Here is a 25,472-nt window from a genome sequence, read left to right on the forward strand (position 1 = left end):
ATTACTGGGAAAAGGATAAATATATAAAGCTGTGGAAAGGGCTTTCTCTTTATCTTTGAGGTCGGTCTCTCCCTTAGTTGATCTGACCACATCAGGATTTCATTTTACCCTAATGGGGTGAAAGTGCAATGAGCCTCAGGCCAATGTGACTACTTACCCCTTTCTAACTGCTAAAATACAATTTCCCTTTGCCATGAACTATCTTTATAAAAAGTGAAAAAGAAAATAAAAATTAAGCTATAATCTTCCAGTGGGAATTTTCAGTCCTCCCTGTGGTAAACTGGTGAACAGGAGAAGTTGACAAAGGGTAAGGATCCAGAGGGTTATAAGAAATCTTAGGTAGGGAGGTACTGACTCCAGTATTTCTAACCTGCTCTGGGTAAGTATGGTGGTAGAATTCTTGTAATAAATAATTGGATGTGTGTGTTAGTGTGAATATTTCTTTTAATCCAAATACACTTATTAGGAAGCATCACTGTCTATATCAGAAAACAAGGATTTTACTCTTTTGCTATTAGGTATTTCATAGTCTTTTTTTTTCTTTGCATGCTATTAAGTATCAAGTTTTGTGTTAATAACTTTACAGGAAGGCTGTGGCCAAACCTGGTGAAGACTACACATCAGTGGTCTTTCTTATTATACAAGCCAGGCAATCATATATATACTCAATCAGATTGTATTAACTATCAGTGGTATTTATCATCATGGCATCTAATCTACTATACATTTGGTCAAAGATGAAAAAGTATCTGGCTTGAAGTGCCTTCTACAAGCCAGTTGTTATCGTTACAGATTGATTGCAACAGATATGCTTTTGGTACACAGAATCTGAACACATTATCTCTGACTCTTCCTCCACCCACTTCAGTGACAGCTTTGGTCAGCAACAGCTGCAGCTGATATATTACTCTACTTGTTTAAGAAAGTGGCATAAATACAGAGACGAGATGACATAAAGCTGTGAATGTTGGACATGGCTCTTATAAAGTTTTCCTGAGCCAATCAAAAAAACAGGATATGTGCTAAAAGAATTTGTGTATGCTGCCAGTTACTTAGAAAACATGTGGACAAATATATGCTTTCAGTAACTAATGCATTAATAAAGGTGGATTCGCATGCAAGACTTGGTTGCTGTCCTAGTGGTTTTAAGGCAATAACAATTTCAATAGGATCCCATATGAATTTCTTGAAACGTTGTGCTAGAATAGGTCATTTATTTTTGCACAGGTTCCTATTCTTGCAAATAAAAATAAATTTCCAACAGTCTCACGGTCATCCATTGAATAACATGACTTCAAGTCCTATATACTGTCATTTTATACCTCTAATCTGGCATAGATTAGAAACAGAAAGGAAAATTATGCATATAATCTTAAAACTAGAAAGATCACATTGCAAGACTGCTGTGTCAGTAATTTCCGCTTTCAAGAGTTACACAATGCTTAAACAATAGTTATCCTACCGGGCTACAGTTCACTTAACCTCACAGTCCAGCTGATGATTGATGAAGGGTCAAGAGGGTAGCAGACTTTGGGTGCACAACACTTCAATCCTTTATCAAAAATGGCAAGAGGCCACATACTACAATAACGGAACAAATACTTCCTTTTACCGTACAGTAAATTCCTTCCTCTGATTGGCTAAAGCTTCAGTGCATGGTTCACAAGAACAAAAATACATTCTATCATGAGCAAAACACATTTTAAAGAGCAATCACTTAAATCTTGGGCCAAGTGAAATGTCTATATCCCTATAATAATTAATAACCAAGTATGTCTATTTGTCTCCTTATGCTAAAATGTCCATGAAAGAGTTGATAAGTGGACTTCTGAAATCTAACTCTTCAGCTCATGTTGCACAAATCTTTATTCATCAAGACACACACCCAACTATAAAGACAATTAAACTTTTCAGTATGTGCATGAGGAATACCCAGAATGATCTAATTCAATATAGGGCAAACTACAATACTATTTCCATCTTTGAAAGTTTTTAAAAAGCCCTATCCAGATCATTATTATAAATTAATTCAGAATCAGGGGATATATCTATTTTGAAAGAAAATAAGGGCATAAAACATTATTTCAAATGTGTGAAATTCTGGTTAATTGGATTATATTATGGTAAATAAGGGTTAATCAGAAAACACTTATCCTAACCCATGTTGTTGAAAAATCTTATTTTTCATAATTGATAAGTATTGCCTCTGTAAGTATAGCATTTTCTCCTTTTTAGTGTAAGTCTGAACATCGATTCAAATTTGTAGAATAATGTAGATTTAGGTTAGGTAGAAGATTTAAATATAATGTTGAAAATCCTAGATCAGTGGTTCTCGGCCAAGGGTGATTTTGCCCCCTAGGGGATATTTGGCAATGTCTGGAGACATTTTTGATTGTCACAACTGGGGAGAAGGAAAACTACTGGTATCTATTGGGTAGCTGGCCAGGAATGCTGCTAAACATTCTACATTGCACATGACAGCCCCTCCACAACAAAGAATTATCTGGAACCAAATGTCAACAATGCCAAGGTTGAGAAATCCTGGCCTAGATGTTGCTTTAAAAAATAAATTACTGATAGTATGTCATGCTTTCTTCTAGCTACCTACCTCTTCCCTGAAAAATGAAGTGCATGTAGCCAAAAAAAAGTATATTATAGCTAATCAAAATTTTATTTCATAAAAACAAATTCATTTGATAAATATATATAGTATCAACTATGTACAAATTTCTGACTCAGAATAAAAAAAAATTTCATAAAAATAATGCGTTCAAATGTAATACCCAAATCAATGCAGTCTTTACACATTAATGTGTATGAAATAACTAATTTTAAAATTTGTTTTCAGTATTTTAAAAATTCTGAAGTACTATACTGAATTTTCTCTGATCACTTTCCCACGTCTTAACTCACTTGATTTTTAGCATGACAAATAGGGCACTCCAACTTTTAAAGCTATTTATAATCTCAGAACCCAAAGAAATAAATGTAAAAGTGTATCACCACTTTTAAAATTTAAAATGTATTAAAAATGTATACTGAATCACAGATTAACCAGTTAAATCAAACTAAGAGTTACATTATATATACATTAATTATTTTACTCTACTCTCCAACTTCATTTTATTAACACAGTGACCCAAAAAGGCTTGGGTTGAAAGGGTATTAATACTATTAATCTTGTAAAACACACACATGTTCAACCATTAGATAGGTGTTCATTACCTTCCTTCTTAGCAAAAAGAGAAGACTGACCCTTAATTTCTCCCACAGAACACTGATCCAAAGTGGCCCTTCACAGAGATTGAAATGCAAGCCTCACTCAGAGGCCACAAAGAGACAGGGGACTCTTAAAACCATCTGGCAGCCGTGACCACTGAAGGGCTGCGCATTCATGTTCTACATATCACAGACAGAAGGTCCTGGATCCCCACCAAGACCCACCTGGGTCTGCAGCAGCCCACACCCTGCCAATCCTTTGGGGTTCAGCACCAAAGGTTATTATTGACTTGAACATTTTTATACAGCAGAGAAGGACCCATGGGTTGGAATGAAGAAATATGTCCAGAATCCAGGAGGTCTGCTTCCTCACCGCACTCTCACTGACCACATGCCTGTGAGCCAGTCCTTGAGTGTCTCTGAGGCTCAGTATACATATCCGTAAAACAGGTGTTGTTGGGAGGATTAAATGAAATCAATGTACATGAAAGAACTTTATAAACTGCCAGGCCCCATAAAGCGCATGAATTTGTTTTTTGTGGAATGTACAATAGGGCCTCTCCTTCTTCTTTCTCTGACGTCCCATGAGCATCCTCCTGCCCCCTTTTATTTACTCTCAAGAGACAGGTCATCACACTGAACCAAATCCCATCAGATAGAATCCACAACAGTCTGAGAGATGCGAATGATACATTCCATCACTTTAACATGGAACTCTATTTCTTCCTGTAATCTGTATTGAGTGGCAAGTGCTCTGGGTGCATTACTTCAGTTAGGCTTCACAACAACCCTACCATATAATAATCATCCCTGTTCTACCAGCAGAAAAGTGAAGCACAAAAAATTTAAAACTCACCTGATTTTCACAAAGCTAGAATTGAGGGAACCAGGACAGCAGGCAAGCCCATTTAATTCCAGAGCCCACACTCTTAACCCCTACCACAAACAACCTCCCATTTTAAAAATAGAGTTGTTTCTAAAACCAAACACCAATTTTTGTAAAGTGAGCGTCACAGTGTGCTGAGAGCCAAGCAATGTACAATTACCATACCATATAGATGTACTGAATCTTTTCGCTTTGTACACCTACTCTTCCCAACTTTCTCTTGGTCAGGACACTGAAAGCGGGACCAGTGAAACCAACATTTTGCCTAAAACATGGTTCTACCAGTGATTTTCTTAAGTTCAAGAAGAAAGTCGCTTCTCCACTGAGATATTTACAATCATCTCTGACATTGCAGAAGTGAATTACTGGTATGTTTGATGAGATGATGCAATCAATGAATATGTGAAAATAATGGTGATAATAATACATGCTTATTCATAAGCATTCAGGTTACAGAATGCTTCCATTACACATTATCTCACAAGACTGGATCATCCAGCCATGAGGGGAAGAAAAGATGTGCAAATATTGGAAGGAAAAAGGTAAGCCAAGCGTCAGAGTAACCAAGGAGAGAACTAGTGCCCAGGGTTCTTGCTTATTCATTCTACAACGAAAACTGAAATTTTGGAACTTCTGAAGGACTAGAAAAGAACACATATCTTGTGATTCCAAAATAATTTTGAAATATTTTCCTTTTATGCAAGACCATAAAACAAAACAAAACAAAAACTTTATTAAAATAATTCTATCTGCATTTTTATATTATAAATATAATCCTAGAAATACAAAATTTACCTTATGGAGTACACTGGGTGAATAGATCAGAAGTAAAAAAAAAAAATCACAAAAATACATAAGTAGAAAAGTACAATGGCATATGTTTGCATTAATACCCTATTTGGCCCCCATCCATTTTTATCTCTCCTCTCCCCAGTTACTACTAGCCACTGCAGGCAGTTATAATGACTTAGTTTGCCTATCCCCTCCAGGCTTAATACAGGACTTTATAAGGGACTCAACTAAGGCATGAAATGGTTAATTGATGGAAATTAGGTACTATAAAATAAATGGCACACAGACAAGCCACCCTAAATTCAGCTGAAATGCAACTTTGAGCAAAAGCAAACCACAAATTTAATAGCACTACAACAAAAAATGTTCCTTTTGAACTTGACAGTTCCCAGTCATTCAGCCCAGAGTAACACACAGGGAACAGTCCTCAGAAAGTTCTGTGGTGTCTTCTGAATCACTGCCATTACCCGAGAAAACCCCAGGAAGTGGTTTGACTGAGTAGCTGGACCAGTGCGTAGGTATCAGCTGATGTCTCTCACACATACAAGTCAGTAACAATGGGGACACTGTGAAACCAGGAATAACCTTCCTTATCTTTAGTAGTTGGGGAAATCATTTCTAACTCAGTGAGCATATAACTTGGGAACAGGTCAAATGGTTAATTATTCACTGAGAGCTTAGTAATTAATCTGCGTTAGATCAAATATCATCAGACCTGAATAACATAAGGATGTCCGATGTCTGGAACAATGAGTCTTTGGAATCACTTCCATAAAGCAGCAATCTTTCCTAAACAGTTATGTCCAACAAAGAACAAAGGCTAAATGCAGGCAGCTGTTGGCAAAAACTAATCAAAATGAACCGTGATTTCATAAAACCTTTCAAAGTCAGTTTATTTTAAAAGATAAGTTGATGCCATCTTTTTCTGCTCCAGCAAATGGTTGGAGCAAACCACAGTATTAGGTGAAACTCCAGCTGCTGATAAATCTGGGCGGTGGCAAGCCAGTGAGCTCACCCGGAAGAAAACCATGCAGTCACAGAGTCCATCCTCACATGTCTTTATCTAACAACCAAAGGAAACCAAAGGAAAAGGTCCAAGACATACTGCCAAACCAAAACTAAGAGAGATACTGTGATTTATCTAAACCCAGAGATCTGAACTAACTAGCTACCTCTTTTCTGTAACAGAAGTTAGCCCTTTAATGGCCACGATTGAGGGTCATAAAAGGAAGTTATGATTTCATGCAGTATTGGGTTTTTTACAGTTCATAAATTTCCCACTGGATGCTTTTCAGTGTATTATCCCAATGGTTAGCACCTTTTTGACTGATTTGACTATTGTTTTTCTACATTCCCAGCATCTACAATCCCAACTTCTGGAAGTATTAATTATCCAAAGGATCTAACAAGGTCACAAGGGCAACCATAAGACACAACTTTTACCCATAACAGCAATATTCCCCTCACAAGAAGAATCTGCAATTCCAATTCTAAAGCATTACACAGCAACCCTTTTTTACAGACACCACACAGCTTTGACCCCAGCAAGAGCCCACTGCACAGAAACATAGAACAGATTCACCTGCCTTCAACACTCAGCAGTATATGTACCAAGAGCTCTCCAGCTCTCCTGTGCGAAGCCACAGCCACCTTTTGGGAAATCCTTTATATCTACTCACTAGAAAAAAAATGGCTGTGTGCCCCCAATCCAAACAAGACATTTAAAGAAGCAGACTTTTTTCTTATCTCTACTTTCCCAAAACAAGTGGATACCTTAAAAACAAGCTGTTTATTCAAAACAGCAAATTCTGGGATGGACTGAGAATTAATCCAATCACCAACATTATTTTGAACACCAATACTATTGACTAGTAAATGAGGTACACCATGATTTACCACAGGCTACATATACGAAGTGTCTTTTATGTTATTAAAACTTAAAAAATCATTGTAAGTATAATTGACTAAATTATTCGAAAACAATTAATCCATGAATGGAATATATGATTATTCTCAATTTTGAGCACACATTTTCCAGCCACTCTGGATTGAGAGAAATACACCATTTGCGTATACTGAATCTGGCATGATCACATAGCGCTAGGTTCATATATTACATAAAAAAACAAGCCTTCTCCCCATTACCTCTTCCTATCCTGGCCCATGGGAATTTTAAGAACAGCCTCCAACAGAATAATAAATTAACATATTCATAAAAAGAATAGATGAGGTGTTCCCTAGCTCCTGAATTTTTTTAAGTTGACCAATAATTTTTCAAATTATCTAAGGAATGAGCAACATCCTTCTAAAATACTGAGTTTTCTGGGATCTGACCAACATCAAAAGAAACACACAGTTGCACCAATCCCTGAGCAGTTAGCATGACTTCAGTCTGAAGTGGGAGGACACACCATACTTAAATTGACCCACTACAAATGGTTCCCCTCCACTCAGCCATTTGCTATTAAAAGAACCAAGCTGTTCTGAAGATAAGCAGGAAGAGGATATTCAAAACGTGTAGGCGGGATATTTTCACAGAGCTTCTCTAAATTCCAAATACCTGAACAAACTGAAGCAAATTAAAAACTCAAGTTTTTAACCTGAGTTAATAAAAAACAATGTTCACTTCCTTTTTCAACTACTCATGAATATATAAAAACTTAAATGAAATAAAAATCTATAACAAAACTTTTGGTAAGGTTGCTTACAAATGTTTTCAAAACACCATGATACCAGAAGTTTAAATTTCCATTTTTAGATTTTTTTTTCTCCAGCTCAGGCTTAACAAAGATATACCTGTTTAGTTGCTTTTTTAAAAAATCTATTTTTATCCCATATAAATTAGTAAGCAGACCAAGCATGATTATCGTTTTGAAATCAGTGTTTTCGGAAGACAGCACGCCCTTATTGAATTATAAGCCATGTACTGAATATATCCTATATGCTATCACCACGGAGGTTCAAAAGAGTTATAACTATAAACCATAGCCCTATGCCTAAGGACTAACAACTAGGACAGGAAAGACATGTATATATAAAACAATTATACTCTTCTATGAGGGGTAGAGTCAAAAGAGAAGAAGGAAAATTATTGACAAATGCAGCCAGCAAGGACCAAAAAGAAGGACACTCAGGAGGGAAGAGAATGAGCAAAGGCCTGAAGATCTGAATAAACATGGTCCATTTATAGGACCTTAAGGAGGTCAACTGGACTGGATCAGAGGGCTTAGAGACACGATAAGAATTAAAACTGGCTAGGTAGGGCAGGGTCAGATGTCCCCTGTCCTGACACCTTTGGTTTACAGATAAGGAAGCTAGGCTCAAAGTGGTGAATGAGTCAACAAATTCTTCAAGTGCTTCCTATACACCATCTTTTCTACTAGGCACTGAGATGCAGAGGTGAATAATAAAATGTCAGTGACCTCAGGGAGTCCACACTGGGGACAGACAGACAAAAAATACATCAACTATTAAGTTGATCATTTCAGATTCTGATCATTTCTATGAAGTAAAAAATGCAATAAAAACTGAACTAGGGATGGATTAAGGAAACTGCTCAAACTTGGGTCACAGATGGCCTGTCCAAAGAAGGGACATTTGAGTTGAGACTTGAACAATGACAAGGAGCCATGCAGGGGATATGCAGGTAAAAAGCACTGCCAGCAGGAAAAACAGTAAGTGCAAAGACAGGGACAAAAACAAGCTCAGCAAGTTTAAGGAACAGAATGAAGGCCATTATGACTAGAACCTATCTGGGAATGGGGTGTGTAGAGGAAAATGAGCCCAGAGAAGCAGAGCCCTATGGGCCATAGTGAATAGCTTGGATTTTATTCTAAAGGTAAGGAGAATGAATCTATTACATAATTTTTAGCAAGGGAGGGTATTATATAATTTATATTTAATAGGCTACTCTGGGGAGTGTGGAGGCAGGGAAGCCTAGTAAGAGCTTTTGCAGCCTACAAGGACAGATGCTGGTGTCTTGGACTGAAACTATAGCAGAGTAGAGAGTAAGAAGACATGACATTCAGCACTTATTTTGGAGAGAGAGCCAGAAGTACTTACTGGATTAAATGTGAGTCTGGGGGGAAGGAGAGGAATCCAGGATGAATTCTGGAATTATGGCCTGAGCAACAAACATGGTTGACTTAGTGAAACATGGTTCTGTTTGGTGAAATGGAAAGGTTTGGTGGAGGAGCACAGCTGTAGGCAGGGGGACACTGATAGTTCTCTTTTGCCTATTTCAACTTTGATATGTCCATTGGACAGCCAAGTGCATGGATTTAGGAGGAATACAAGTTGAAAATTCATGATAAGATCCATTAATGAAAATAAAACTTTGAAAATTATTAGCATATTGATGATATTCTAAACCATGCTGGGATATCTGCTAGAAAGAGAATTTAGATAAAGAAGATAGGAGGATTTAGATAGAACCCTAAGGGAGTCCAACACTTAGGGGCAGCCTAGCAAATAAGACTGACAGGGATAGATGGGAGAAAGTGTAGTGTCATGGAAGCTGGGAGGATCAAGCATTTCATTAAATAAGACAGAGTGGTCAACTGTTCAAAATGCTGTAAAGAGTTGAGAAGATGAAGACAAAGAATGACCACTGGCTTTCGTAAGATATATGAGAGGTGAGGAACTTAAGACAGTTAGTAAAGATAAATTTGAGGAGTTCTGGTGAACAGTAATGTTTCCAGGGTCACAAAGCAAGTTAAAGCCAAGCAATTTAAAACAGGTCTCTGGATTCCACTTCCTGTGCTATTTTTGTGGCTCTAAGCTACCTGTCATCCTATGGATAATAAAGACCCTCTGAAGAACTTTGAGCAGGAAAGAGGGGTGCTAAAAGAGAGTTATTGTAAAATTAATCTGATAGCAGTGTATGAGATCAATTCAAGACAGAAGGTTCCATAGTAGACAGGTGCAGTGATGAGAGCCTGCATTAGTAGACAGCAAAAATGGAGAGGAATAGGCCATAGGGACAGCTCCAAAGAATGCACAAGGCCAGGGAAAGTTACAATGATTCCCATTGAGTGCCACTAATCCCAAGAATCATTCAACAAGATAGGAGAAAATAAAGTGATGAAATGCAAAAGGGCTAAGCACTTTTGAAAAATTCTATTATAGGATATGTCACACAATGCCTGTATTTAAAAATAAGACATAGGTCAGGAGTGGTGGCTCACATCTGTAATCCCAGCACTTTGGGAGGCCAAGGGAGGTGGGTTGCTTGAGCCTAAGAGTTTAAGGCCAACCTGGGCAACGTGGCCAAATCTCATCTTCACACACACACACACACACAAACACAAAATGCAAACATTAGTTGAGCGTGGTGGCATGGGCCTATAGTCTCAGCTACTCAGGAGGCTGAAGTGAGAGGATCACTTGAGCCCAGGGGGTTGAGATTGCAGTAAGCTGAGATCGCACCACTGCACTCCAGGGGGTGCAAGAGAGTGACACCCTGTCTCAAATAAAAACATTAAAGTAAATAAAGGTAAAAATAAGGCATAACAGTTTCTACAAAAGTGTCAACTTTGTATATTTTTGCCCTTTTCTTTATTATCATATATTATCACTTTTACCATTGTTAATGCTTTGAACAACATATAAACTAGTCTTCTTGGCCATCTTTACCATGTAGTCCAACCTGTGCACTAACAAGCTCATGAAGTACACATATAGCTAGTTAGTTTTAATCAAGAATGCCCTCTTTAATTATTCAAGTTTTATTAGGTGACTGCTAAGTAACTAAGGCCAAGTGAAGAAAATATGGCCACAATATAAGAAAATATGGCCACAATATAAATCAGTATTTCCAATGAATACCACAATACAAATTTTTATTTAATTCCCCAGAAAGTAAATAATGTAATATCACAGTTCAGAACTGAAATTCCTTTTCCAGAACATTTCCATTCAACACTATTTAGTATTTACACATCTTGTTCTCGCCCTAAAATGGTTTACTACCAAAGTCCAAATTGTATCTCATTCCAATGTATTGTGCATCATTCTACACCTTTGGTTAAATTAGAGAAAGTAAAGAGAAAAAAAAATTCAAAGTTTGGCAGTTGAGCCCTTCATACTCCTAAACTATATCTTTACTGACCTTTTAATTCCAACATGTGAAAGGCACTAGAAAAATTAGGAGACTTCCTGAGATCACAGCCTCCTGAGAAACTATGCTATTGTCCCCAAAAGAAATACACTGGTACAAGGGAGTGAGGTACCATGAGGTACAATGAGGATTATAACATGGGCTTGTAAAAGGTATTTCAACTATTCTTTAGCTTTTGTGATTAGAAAGATGCATTGCTTGATCGTGGAAATGCAACTGAAAGAATGCAAAGGCAAAATTTCCAAACAAGTGCTGGGATTGTGTGTTTGTGTGTGTGTGTGTGTCTTAACATGGAGCCCAAAAGGTGATGCAGCACTCTTCCAATATATTATTTAACTAATCCTCATGAACATATTTCCATCACTGATTTTTATAGGAGTGGAGGCAATCTTGATATTCTCGGCAATTGTCAGGCATATTTCTGATATCATTTAAACTTCTGATGCAGTAAATTGTCTCCAAAAAACTCTGTCAAAATCCACATGACATTGGCTTCAGCACAATGAGAAAATGATGGAAACAGAGTGTACTCTAAAATCATGTTAACACAGACTCATTAATCACTGCATTGCTAACAAATGTTCCCAATTTCAACATGTATTTCAAAGCACAGCTCTACACCCTTCTGTATACATAATTTTCCAAACGATTCACAGCTAAATGGCAACGAATTTATACATCCATTAAGATAACAACTGAGAATACATTTTGAAACAAGTATTCAGACCTAGAGTTTCTCTGGGTGTGAATTCATGAATTCAAAGCCTGTTTCTCGCCTTACTGGTGACAGCAGCTGAAGCAGGAAGGGATGGTGCCGGCAGTGGTCAAAAGCTGTCCATAACCCCATGTGAAGTCAGTGGCAACCCTCTCCAAGTTCCATATGAGACAAGCAGGCACTGAGGATGACATCAGGGAAGTACAGAGTGTTTTCTGTGCCTCCCCAGATGTCCTGGCAGGAGACAGGCTTTTCCCAATCTAAGGGAAAACCAGCCAGGAAATGTGTCTCAGTTGACAGCCCCAGATCACAACTTCTGAGTGGTGATAAAAAGTGACTGTAGGGACACTGAGAGGCCTCTCTGAAATCCTGCTGGGACTGAAGGCACCTCGGCTCATCATCCTAATTACAGAAATCCTAAGGTTAGAATGGAGATGGGGCTCCAAGGTGAGGACACGGTGTGGGGCAAAGGACCTTGGACTTGAACTCAGAAGACTTGATATCTATCTCTGGCTCTGCCACTCATGAACTGTGTGGCCCTGGATATGTCATCTAACATGTCTGATCCTCTATTATGTTATTTATAAACTTAGAAAAAGAGAAATATATATCCTCACTATCATATGGCTTTTGTAAGAATTCAATGAGATTATGTGTGTAAGAGTCATTGGTAAATTACGAAAGCCGGCAAAAATGGCGATTTCTCACTTTATGGAGGGGCACATCCTTTATACTGTAGGCAATGGGTACTCAGTGAAGCTTTTAGATCTTCACAGTAACCTATTAAACGTGATGTTTTAAGAAGATGAGCCTTGTAGTGGAATAAGGAACTGACCACAAACAGAGTAATTTGAGTCAGGAGCACCAGCTAAGAGGCTGTAGTAGACCAGGCATGATGAAGTAGAATCTTTCTATGGTAGTGGCACTTACACTATCCAGTAGGGGGCTTTTGAGGAAGAACATGGATGTTGAATGTTGAGCACAGCGTCAATAATAAATTAGAGATGATTATTCTCTGAGCTCCCGTTATAATAAACTCCATCCTCCAACCTCTTGAGCCCTCCACTAGCACTGCAAATTCAACCCCATTATCCTCTTGACCTGCTCCTTCTCTATCTCAAACTCAGATCCCCACTTACTAATGCAAGACCCCCTTCTCTCCTTGGTTTTCACTTCTTCACAGCTGCTGGAGTGGCTCTTTGCTCTCATGTTGACTTTGGGTCCCTGATTCTCAACCATTCCAGGCCATCTGACTTCAGCTGTCTGAGCAGCTGCAGATCACACAGTCAGATACTTCATTAACACCCTCCCCAGGCTTCCACAGTCTCTTCTCCAGGCAGCCTTCCAGCCTCCTTCTGACCCTCCCATGCCCGTCTCCAAACATGGCTCACCCACAGGCTGCGTTCTGTTTCCCTGGTTTAAACTGCAATCCCAGCAAAAGTCACTCAATAGTGCCACATGGGCCATGATCTCTGACTTCCAATGAATTCTTTGAGGACCAAGACTATGTCTTGTTCATATTGTATCTACAGGGACTAGCATAGAACCTGGCATATAGAATACCGTCAATTGAACACCAATTTCAGTGAATGAAATTGATAATTTGGAAACTCTATAATTCATCTCTCCTATAATGGTGCTTTTCTTGGCATCCACCTACCCCCTCACTATTCCTCTTAGTCATCTTTATTAGATTCTATTATTCATTCGTCCCCAAAGCAGGAATATTTACCAGGATTCTAAACTCAGCTCTCATATTCTCTCTTTGCTCTCTCTCCAGCAGAGAACAGTTCCCACCAGCAAACACAGTAGAATGTCAAGACATTTCAGATATTCACCCTCACTAGGACCCAAATTCAATGCTCCTGCCAACAACCCCATAACTTGCACCCTCCCCCAGATGGTGAAGCCACACCAAAAAAATTGACTCCAATGAGAAGGAACAAAGGTCAGAGAGGAATTGGACCCTCCCAGTGGAGACAGCTGAGCCTCAAGTGGGACTGACAGGCAAGCCTTTGCCACCAGACACAGTCACCAGCGTGTCCTACATTGATGACAAAGAAGCCTCTCTTCTCAGGGATCATTGCTTGCCTTTAAAAGTCCAGATTCTCTGAGGCCTGGGAGCTTTATAACTTTAAAGGCATTCGGTGTCCTCTCTTTGAGACAGTCTTCCATATCCAAGAGAAAGGTTTGCTTCAGCACTTCATTACAAACGGGGAAAGCTGCCCTACACCTCTGAGATCCTAGTCCAAACCTGTCCATTTGGCCTGCGTGGCTCAGACTCTCTTTGATCAAGTCCCCAGGCTAAGTTCGGCCTACAACTGGGCTCTTCCTAGATTCCCTCCATCCATCAATGCCTTGGCACAATTTGAGGCCACAATCACAACTGCAGGTTCCTCACACCCTCATCTCGACAGAACAGTTATATAAAACAAAATGTGTCTTCTCCCCAGCAGTTCTGGTCTCAGTTACTGGCATTTCCATTCCTTGAACCACTGGGGTTCAAACGCAAGGCATCTTTAACATCTCTAGTACTCAGTTTGGATCAAGCATGAAATGTCATTTTTTTCCCCCATACTAGACTCAAGTTTCTTGAGGAAATAAGTTTTTATCTTATGCTTATGTATGTTTCTGAACCTTCTTAAGCTTGTTCCCTCAGGAGGGAAATAAATTCTTTATTGGACTATGCCATGCGGCCTTATGAATACCTCTCCATTCATATAAAACTAACCTAAATAACAGAAGGAAACAATTTTGGATATGGCCTTATCCAGTTCACACATGAGTCAGGCTGTGATTTTATGGAAAATTAGGCACTTGTGGGCAATTAGTTGTTTAAATATCTATAAATCATCATGTCAATAATTTTTAAATGTCCAGTTAAAAATTTAAAAGTTTGGAAAGAGAATTTTTTAAGACTAATTCTGTAGCAAGTGAATTAATTCCAAGAAAATGAATGTAGACAACTAGAGCAACCAGATGAGACACAGTAAGAATGGCCCTACACATGTTATTAGAGTACATTCCTGTGCATCCTTTAGTTCTGAGGCAATCAGATAGTGTCATCTAACTTTAGTGAAGTTAGAAGAATGCCTTTAATAAAAAGTCTTGGACCTGAGTTCTGTCATCTGTATTCGAAAATATGGTCTCTGAGGTCCTGCTTTCAGCTATCAGGATAGTTAGACCTCACAGATCTCCTTCTCTCATAGAAAATGTATCTTCTTCCAAGTAAAAAGAGTAGAATAAAATATTTCCACTAAAATGCACTTATCTCTACGTACTATGCCTCCCCAGAGATCTGTGTCTCTCGCTGAGTTCCCAGTCTCATGCTCTATGAAAGTCCTTCCTAAAAGCCACCATTCAACATGAGCTTCTAGTCCTGCTGACTCAAATGATGACATCTGGTTATAGAAATCTGAGTGCCTCACAGTGGATCTACACATCAGTTACTGATGGCCACTGCCAACCTCTGTCACAGGAAGATTAAGATAACACAGTTAAAGCTGTAAACACTGCCCTAACTAATTATCAGAGTTTGCTACCATTATCAGGGCTGCAGGAGGACTCTACCCAGAGTCATCACGCTCTCTCCTGACATCATATATACAAGGTCAGAGCCTTTCAGCTCCTAAGCCCCAGCAGACAAGCTCCAGTGAGCAGAGCTTATCCTTAAGCCACTGTCAATACAATGTGTAATTTTGAGTATAAAGCCCATCCGTTTATTAGGCCTTATATTCTTCATCTATAAGATGACTACAGTGAAGTATGAAACATTTTAAAACTTGGATAATCACTAAGAAGAATTCCTAAAGCTAAAGAGTCCTTCAATACCGATAACTCACTGATTACATAGAAAAGAAGTAGAAGAGGCAGAGGGCAGTAGCTCATGCCTATAATCCCAGCATGCTGGGAGGCCAAGGTGAGAGGATCACTTGAAGCCAGGAGTTTGAGATCAGCCTGGCCAACACAGTGAGATCCTGTTTCCACAAAAAATAAATAAATAAATAGCCGGGAGTGGTAGTGAGCACCTGTAGTCCTAGCTACTTAGGAGGCTGAGGCGGGAGGATCATTTGAGCTCAGGAAGTCAAGGCTACAATGAGCTATGATCATGCCACTGCACTCCAGCCTGGGTGACAAAGCAAGACCCTGTCTCTATAAAAAACAGAAAGGTGGGGAGAGGAGGGGAGGGAAAAGAAAGAAAGAATCATATATTCCCTCTCAGAATGAGCTTTAGCAATGGGTCATTCCATTGTTCTGACAGTGTCAATTAGGAATCTTCCTAATTTTGAGGGTTTCTCTTTATCGTTTACATAATGCTGGCGTAATGTACCTTTAAGAAGGTAAAATTAAGTGTCACATTACCTCAATGTTTTAGGTTAGTTTTTGGTGTTAGCTTCACTCTCCTAAACCCTGCAACACAATAGGAAGCTTAGTGAAAGGACCACATATTAACCAGGAAACTCCATCACCTGCACTGACCAAAGCTGATAAACTAACCACCCATACTACATTCAAATAGTCTGATCATCTATAAGTAATACAAGTGTCTCCATAGAAACCAAGTATACAGGGAAATCTGCTCACGGTACGGGATCTGCTTGAACAAAAAGACTTCACTTCAAGCCAAGATTTTGCTCTAACTTAGGTTTACACATCATCATACACGGATAGCATTCGATATCACACCTTTGGAATTTCACAGTCCTGAAGATTACAAAAAGCTCTGCACATGGAGAGAGAAAGGGGGGAAAAGCTTTGAGAGAAAAGATTTGCATATGTAGTTACAAAAATACCAAAGCAGATTCCATGCTAAGCTCTGCCAAAAAGAGAACAATTACTGTTGCCCATCAGCACGCAGCCTTGAAATTATATTCTCTTCTCCAAGCAGAAGCAGTCATCAGATTATCAAAATGAGGTTATCCTGACTGAATTCAAATAGTTCTTATATGGAATAAGCACAGTGCAATCAACAGACAAGCAGCTATTTCCTTCCCACACAAACTATAATCTTTTGTGAAATATATTTTTAATGAAGAATACATAACCCTCCTACATGTTTACTTCTGCCCTCACACTCCTCCACATAAAAGTGCAAATACATTTTAAAGAAAGGGAGAAGAATTTTATAGCTTCTAATAACATCCCTTACAACGTAGGGCAAAGAACAGTAGCATCTGAACTAACCCTCAAATGAAACTTTTTCATATAGTGTGATGCTTATGAAAGTAAAGCTAGTCTCCAGTGGCTCCTCAGGAAAAGTACAATGAAATCGACATAAACAATGGATCTCACCAATATTTTAATAATTTATTTCTAATTAGATGCATTGTGAAGGCTTAATTCATTCAACTACTAATAACTCAAAACTCACAGAGCTCTGAGTTTTATCTTTTGCAAATTTCAAATTATAAATTTCTTGTCATGAGTCATTCTGCTATTCAAGAAGCAAGTTTTCAAAAGGAAGGTTTTTCTTTTTTGTAGGTAACATTTATAGTGACAGTCATTTTTCTTTCTCCTTTAATCCCTTGAATTTTAAATGTCTAAAATTGAAACAATATGACTTGATGGGTGAAACATTTTTACCATTAGATTAGCTGATTTGAAATGAGGCTATAAAAATAATTATGAATGTTCATGCCCACTTAACAGAATTGTAAAACAGATAAAAGTTTAAAAATCTCTTTTTCCACTAGGGCTTTTTTATCCTACACACAATATCTGTTTGAGGGTACTGGATCCTGGAATGCATCTCATAATTTTGTTCCTAGGAGGGAAACCATTAAGAAATTAATTACAGTGACAAGCAGCCTTGGTGATCTCTTACATTAAGGGAATATGCCTTTGTTCTGGAAAAAAAAAAAAAGGAATAAAACTTGGTAAGCCAAATCAATAAGTGTCTTTAAAAAAAATAGCCTTAAAAGATCAGAAAATCAATTTTGCCTAAATGTGTGAATGATGTAATCCTATTACACTAAAAGGAGTGTTTTAATTTTGCCTAATTGTCATTTAAAAAAAAAAGAACAAAATAATCGCTGAAAAGGTAGACTAAACAAACATCGACAAACCAGTGTCGTTTCATTCACACCTAAACTACATCCCATCAGAAGAGAACCTTGTCTCCTTAACTCAGCAAAAGCTCAAGAATTACTTTTGCAAACAAAGTAGCATAGGGTAAGGATAGAGACAGGAAGAGAAAGAAGAGGAAGAGAAAGAAAAGGAGGAGTTAGGAAGACAGACTAGCAAAAAAGTTTGGGAGATGGACACCGTTATCCAAAAGCAAATGTAGCTGCTGATGCTAGTGACTAAATCTCACTACATCCAGTTCAGGAACCTTATTCACACGTGTGTAAGAAACAGGTGGGGAAAAAGCAAGACAATGAGAAAACATTTTTGTGCATTCAGTTATAATGCATTTTCACACACATACACAAATGCACTGCTCTGCTCCTCGAAGCATGCTGATAAGAGGTGCACGTTAACTTTCAAAATCACCTCCAGATAGATACCCAAGCATATAGAGATTAAAAACGACACTAAATTCCTACATAACACTAGGAATGCTGGCACACCTTTAAATTCAAAATCTGTTTTTATACAGGATTGTAATAGTCCAGTTGCTCATGGACCAATCTAACTGATTTGGAAAACAAAATCTTAACTAATTGAAGAAAACTCAGTGCCTTCTCCAGTCAACCCCGTGGAGTTACTCTGCGCAGCCCATGGCAAGGTTCTGACTGCCAGCTTCCTCAGGTCCAGGAAATGCACCTTTCCCCACACACAGCCATGGAGGAGGGCTAAGAAACAAACTGAGCCAGAATTGCTGCTGTTCACAAAAGGAATTCCCCCTCCCTTCCCCTCCTTCTCCCTCCCCTTTCTTCTCTCGTCCCTCCCCCATCATCGCTGGAGAATAATATCACTCTGCTACCTGCCTTGAGCAACACCGTGAGCCCCTGTCTTCAAGCATTCAGGGAATTTAACAGCCTGGAAATTCCTGTTGTCCATTCTCTGAGGTCACAGATAAAGCTAAACAACAAGCCGTGGTTCCCATCAATCATAAGTCACTCACTGATAGAATGTATGGTAGGAGACCTGATGGAAGCGAGTCACCAGAGAAAATACCCACTGATGACGCATATCCAGGCATAAAAATAGTTACAGGGCCCTCAAAGGGATTATTCAACAGCCTACATTTAGACTTTCTTACAAGAGACCTGAAGTCAACGTGCTGCAGTTAAGTGGCTGGAGAGATGAAGTTTAAGCTTCCTCAACAGACATAACCACAAAAAGCTGTTTTAAATAAGCTCCCACAATGACAAGCTGTTTAGTAAATTTTAACACAACTTTATAAGCCGTAAACAGTACCACCAACTATCTTATAAAATGCCGCCTAATCTTCTATTTTATTCACTTTCTCCTTCAAATAATGATTTCTCTTCTTTAACTCGTAGTCCCCAAGCAGTAATATTTAATCAGTCCAAAGAAATACAGCCTTACTTGCTTTCCAAATAAACTTTAGGAAAAAAACACAAATTGCTTTCTGCATCTATATCTTTATAAAACATGCTTTTAAGTAAAGCTTAATTACAAATGTCACCAAAAATCCTGACATTTTGCCCACTGTATTTGCAGTTATCTTTTTCATGAATTGGTTTGATCATTTACAGAAATAATTACCACATGTATTACATACACCTACTAAATATGGTATCTTATACAAAGTAGGCATTATTATTGTTTGACAAATGAGTGAGTGAATGGATGAATCAATGAAATGTTATGTGCAAGTATTTTAATTGAGCAAATGACAAGTAAGATGTTAACTAAGACAAATTCTGGTTTTTTTAAATTTTATGAGGAGGGAAATAACTTTTTACATGTATAACCATTTTAATAGTTTTCAAATCATCTGTTCTCTTTTCCTCCCACTCAAACATATGCATAGCTACCCTGCAAGCAGGTCGTTCACAGAACTTTCATATCAGAAAATGCTGGATTTTCGCACATGTTTATATTTAAATATCTAAAAATGTTCCCTTTCCAGTTTGCCTTAAGCAAATGTGCTGACACAATGAACAATGAAGGCAACTGGCTATGACAGAACCCAAAATTCTGCCTCAGAACTTGAACACTGCCGACTTGCAACACCCTATTTGTTAGTCTTATTACAAATCCTTTCCTAATTGTGGACAGGTTTCCATTGTTACCCAGTTAATTATTAGCCATAGAAATTTATCTATGATAGAATTTATCTCAGTGCTTAATGTTATTAACTATCTTGCCCACACAAATGGCAAAAAACCTGTTAACAACACTGTTCTAACTTTTGACAAAACATGTTTAGGGCTTTACTCTGGAGGGCAGCTCTCCAGTGAACAAGTAGTTAACAAAATGACATTTCTCTTCCTGTCCTGGTAGGTTCTACATCACTTTCCTCAAGAATGATAACACTGCTATAAATACAGGTGCAACATATTTTTAGTACTAAGATTTCACAAAGCATTCACGTTTCTCTCCTGTGCATATGTGTCAACAGTATGTGGCCTAGTTTAAAGAACCTAAATGGAAATGTTCACTGGTGCCCTCTAGTTGATCATTGCTAAAGCAATTTTGAGGAAGTACACGTGTACCTCCATCATCCCACTCATAAATATTGTAAAGTTCCCAATCAACATTCAGCCATTAATTCCTGACATAAAATGTGAAATAAAAAATGAAATTTAGAAACTGTTTTATTTCATAAGGTTTCATTATGCATTTTTTTGGAAAATGAACAATAAAGAAAAACTTTGAGAAACAGAAAAAAAACCTAAAAGATAAGATGAGACATATTCCTATTTGCCAAAGAAGAAAGAATGTATTAATACTTAATATTAACTCAGAAACCAAAAATGTTTCACTAATTTTACAAAAGGATAGTTCAAAATCAGCCAAGGCACCCTGAAATGATCATGTTTCACCCTGCTACATACATTTGACAGCTTTCAGTCATGGTGGTCTATGCTGGTCAAGTCTGAACTGAGGATCCTCAGATAATTTTAAAACAATACCAATATCCAAAGGAGACACTATTCCAAATTGCACTGACATATTAACTATCAATTCAGAGATCACCGATTGAATCCCATAAAAGGTTATTTCCATCAGCACTCTTAGTTTTAGTAATTCCAGGCCTGTTAAATTTACTATCAACAGAGCAATTGTTTTTTGTTATGAGAGAATGAAACTTCCTTACCCTAGATTAGAAACTGTGCTATCATTACAGTTATTTAAATCTGTGAGATCATTTCCTGCATTGTCTCCTCCAATGAAGAAGTTAAACAAATCACCACTTAAAATTTAAAAATGCAAAAATACATTTCAGAGAGTATGTGCGTTTATCTTTCTGAAATATCAAACAATGTAATCACCTGGTCACTAAATTTAGGACCAGATTATTTAATTATCTGGAAAGAACTGGGGGGAAGGGGAGGATATAGCAAAGGGTGATGCAGCAAAAAAAAAAAATAGTTTTTTCAAATTAATCTTTCTAGAAACAATATTTAAATTCATTCCCCTATGTCACTGGTAAAATACCATGACAATAAATCATTTTACATGTTTTAACTATATTCAAAAAATGGGAAAATACATCCCTAGTTCACTACCCTATGTCCAGTCAAGGACAGATAACTCACATTTAGACTATCAAGTTAGTTTTCTCCTTTAGTCTCAGTATTATGATGGGATTCTGTTTTGTTTTGTTTTGTTTTGTTGTATTGTTCTTTTTGAGACGCTCACTGTGTTGCCCAGGCTGCAGTGCAATGGTGTGACCACAACTCACTGGGACCACAGGTGCATGCCATGTAAAGATGGGGTCTCGCCACATTGCCAGGGCTGATTTCAAACTCCTGGACTCAAGCAATCCTCCCACCTTGGCCTCTGAAAATGCTGGGTTTATCAATATGAGCCACAGTGTCCAGCCACAGATTCTGCTTTATTTTTAATTTAAAAAAATTACATCCTTAAATCTTCTCATTGTTTAATAGTGACATTTTTTCATTTAGTAAATAAGATTGCTTCCAAAATATTTCATGGCCTTATGCTCAATGAAGTCATTATCTTCATTGTTTTCCCACCCTGCAATGCACCTGCAAGAGTGCATGCACACACACACATATTCAACCTTTCCCTCATGCCTGATCTCCTTTGATGAGGTCAAACATTCAAAGAACCGAAGGTATATTCAAGAGAGTCATCCTTAACTCCTCCTTAAACCTCAGCTCCCATGTCTAATCACCAAGCCATGACAATTTTACCAAGTTACCTCTCTTCCTTGTCTGTCTTCTCTCTAATTCCACTGTCGTGACCTTAGTTTTACCCTTTAACCCAGTGCTTCTTTCAGGGAAATAAAATAACTATCCTCAGTTCTCCCTCTTCTCCCAAACTATGCTCTACATGACCAAAAATGAGTTGTAGAAAACATAACTCTGACTATACTGCTCATTCCATCAAAACCCTTCAATGGCTCCTAGTTGTATCATACAAAGTCTTGTATCAGAGATTACACTATCATAATTTTTCATTTATGTGTTTGAACTTTCTATTTGATTTTGAGCTCCTTAAGGTCAGAGACTATGTTATACTTATTACTGCATCTCCAGCTCTCAGCAGAGTACCTGGCACTTTTGTTGAACTAAAGTGGACTGAATGACAGGACACTGCATTGACATTTTAAACTCCTGATGTGGCCATGCATGGTGGCTCACATCTGTAATTCCAGCATTTTGAGAGACTGGCAGGAGGATCTCTTGAGTCCAGGAGATGGAGACCAGCCTGGGCAACAAAGCAAGATCCTGTCTCTACAAAATATTAGCTGGGTGTGGTGGCATGCACCTGTAGCCCTAGCTACTTGGGAAGCTGAGGCGGTAAGATCACTTAAGGAATTTGAGATTATAGTGAGCTGTGATGATGCCACTGCACTCCAGCCTGAGCAACAGAGCAAGTCCCTGTCTCAAAATAAACAAACAAAGAAACAAACAAACAAAACTCCTGATGTGGTCTAACTAGACTAGATAAAAAGAAGGCATGGCAGAGCAATTCTCTTTGAAATCAAAGAAAACTGAATTCAACAATAGTCTTATCAAATCTTAGGCAATTACATAACCTCTCTGAACCTTAGGTTCCCAAGATACAAAATGGTGTTATGGCAAATGGAATAACATACACTGTGTGTCTCCTACAATAGCTGGCATCTATTGAGAAGGTGCTCAATAAATGGCAGCTATTATTATGTTTAGTGATTTCTGCTGTGCAATTATACATACATTTATCAGACATCAAAATGACCTATTTTGGTGCTGTCCACTAGACAGGTATCTATATATCTATACTGTCTAACACTGTAGCCGCTGGCCATAAATGGCTCTTGACACTTGAAATGTGGCTAGTATAACTGAGAAACTGATTTTTCAATTTTAATTAATTTAAATTTAGATAACCTCATGAGTCTGGGTGGCTACGGCACTGGACAGCACAGACCAAATTAGCCCTGACATCAATGGAGCACCCTTTAAGTGTCTATCATTTCCCCTTTCCCCAAAATCAGTCTTGTTTACAAGGATTCAAGTGCCAGTGTTAATTAGGCTCTATGTCTTCATTTTTGTTAATTCAACATTGCCTGCTCTGTTAAAGAAATCAGACCTAAATGCCTATATTTTTCACTCCCTTTGCAAATTAGCTCTAACACTAGTAGAAGGGGCTCCACATCAGTAAAACAACCCATTGTATTTAAGAAATTTATCCATGAAAGTGTGAGAAGATCAGATAACAGAGTTCCATAGAGAATCTTCCTCAAATAAGCTCCTCCAAAACTTTGTATCTTTACAAAGTTAACGCAATTCAGCTTTTATTGCGTGTACTTCTTCACATATTCGTGCACTTGCTCTGCATTCCTTCTAACACTCTAAATTCATTGAAGGTAGAAACAATCTTGCTTCATTTCCCTGTACACATTTTGAAAGAATTACTACCAAAGAAATGAATGAAGAATACAGTCCACAGAATGGAATCCCCAGCACAACACAGAGAGATGGATCAGAGTGGCAAGTGCACAGGATCTGGACCAAAAGAGCTTGCTTCAAATCTCAGCTCTGCCATTAACATTCTATGAGGTTTGGAAAAATCACCTGACCTCCTATCTGTCAAATAATGATAATACTAACTGCAACTCCTAAATATCCTATTAATATAATAATCTAATGAGATAAATCAGACATATAAATATTAGTGCAAATAGTGTAACTGAGAAAGTAATACAAAAAACACTTAAATCTCTATCTTGTATATTACTACAGAAAATAATGTCCCATAAATATGAAAAACACCAGGTATCTGTCTTGACAATCTTTATAAATGTCTAGAGGGAAAGATCAATTTTAAAATAATTATAAGGATGATTACACTTCCATTTGTAAACTGTAATATTAGTCATTACCGGTGGTGTACAGTTTTTATCTGACATCAAGGTCATAGAATGCTGAAATATGCTTTCGTATATATGGCCTGTTCTCCTTAATTATACCTGTGCTGTAAAGATAGGGTCTGCAGTCTTCAAAAGTATTTGGTAAAAATAGTTCACTTTTGTTGTTTGCTTTTCAGTTCACAAAGCACTTTCACTTACATGCTTAAAGTTCTCTTCGGGACAACTCCAAGATAGGCTGAGGATTTTAGTATTTCCACTTTGCAGAAAAGTAAAGTAATAACAACGTCAGTAAGTAAAACCATCAGATTAATAACTCGAAGTCTAGAACTCCTGTTCTTGTACTCAAGGAATTTCCTACTGTTTCTCATTTCCAAAGGAGAACCCAGATTGTGTTCATGTATTCCCACATTAAGAATTTTAGCAAAATACTAGGTATTACACTGTACATCTATCTCATCATACATATGTATGTTTACATATAATTTAATATTAATATTAATATATAATTTAATAATTTTAAAAAGTGTTCTCACCCACACTCACTTAGCAGATCCTTACAGATAGGGTATGCCAGGTAGGATAATCACCATTTATAGATAAGGAAACTGGGTTTTGGAAAGATATCAACTCTTGACTGTGTCTTTGCAGGGTTATGGAGATGAATGATCTGTGCACCTGGGCTATGGATCGAGATCTACTATCACCCAGTTGAGTAACTTCAAATAAGTCACCCAACCTCCCTGGGCCTCGCCCTCCTGTGTAAAATGAGAGACTTTGAGTCACTCACAGATACCACCTAGCTTTTAAAACTCTTATTCTGCAATTCAGCTAATTCGGCAACATCGCTGAGACACGGCCCCCGATGGTCTAAGTCCTTGCTGGTTCTTTGTCCTCTCTCAAACACTGTAATCCCTCTTAACAATATCTGTTTCTCCACAATCGAAAAACTGGACTTCATTAAGGAGTTCATTCTGTTTGTTTGTTTATCTTTATAGAGCCTTAGGCCCTGTTTATGTCCCATTTATTCTTTGATCTTTTAGCTATGTCCAGCCAGTAAAAACATTCCCTAGAAGAAAGGCTAGCTGAAACAGACACATGCAGGCACAGGGGTCCCAGGGAAAAGGGTGTGCCCTCACCTGGCCTGGCCTCACTGCGCTGCCTACTGCACTTTCACTTTGGGGATAGGAGATGCTTGTCTGTGTTGATGGGTTTTGATATCTTTTACATTTTTATTTTTTAAAGAAATAGTACAAAACCCAAGGGTGATAGGAAAGACAGGCTC

At 38.0% G+C, this 25,472-nt stretch overlaps 1 protein-coding gene across 13 annotated transcripts in view; it reads right to left on the reverse strand.

Annotated features, from left to right (window-relative positions):
* Positions 1 to 25,472, reverse strand: part of HIVEP2 (HIVEP zinc finger 2) — a 195,440-nt gene that overhangs the window by 114,963 nt on the left and 55,005 nt on the right. The window contains exon 1 of one of the 13 annotated variants that reach the window (XM_063813512.1): positions 18,660 to 18,851. The exons of the other annotated variants lie outside the window; for them this stretch is intronic. The gene's annotated coding sequence lies outside the window, so the exon portion shown is untranslated. Of the gene's footprint in view, positions 1 to 18,659; positions 18,852 to 25,472 lie in introns of those variants that run through there. 13 annotated transcript variants of the gene reach the window in all.

Source organism: Pan troglodytes, chromosome 5 (genome assembly GCF_028858775.2).
Source record: "Pan troglodytes isolate AG18354 chromosome 5, NHGRI_mPanTro3-v2.0_pri, whole genome shotgun sequence".
NCBI classification, from domain to species: Eukaryota; Metazoa; Chordata; class Mammalia; order Primates; family Hominidae; genus Pan; species Pan troglodytes.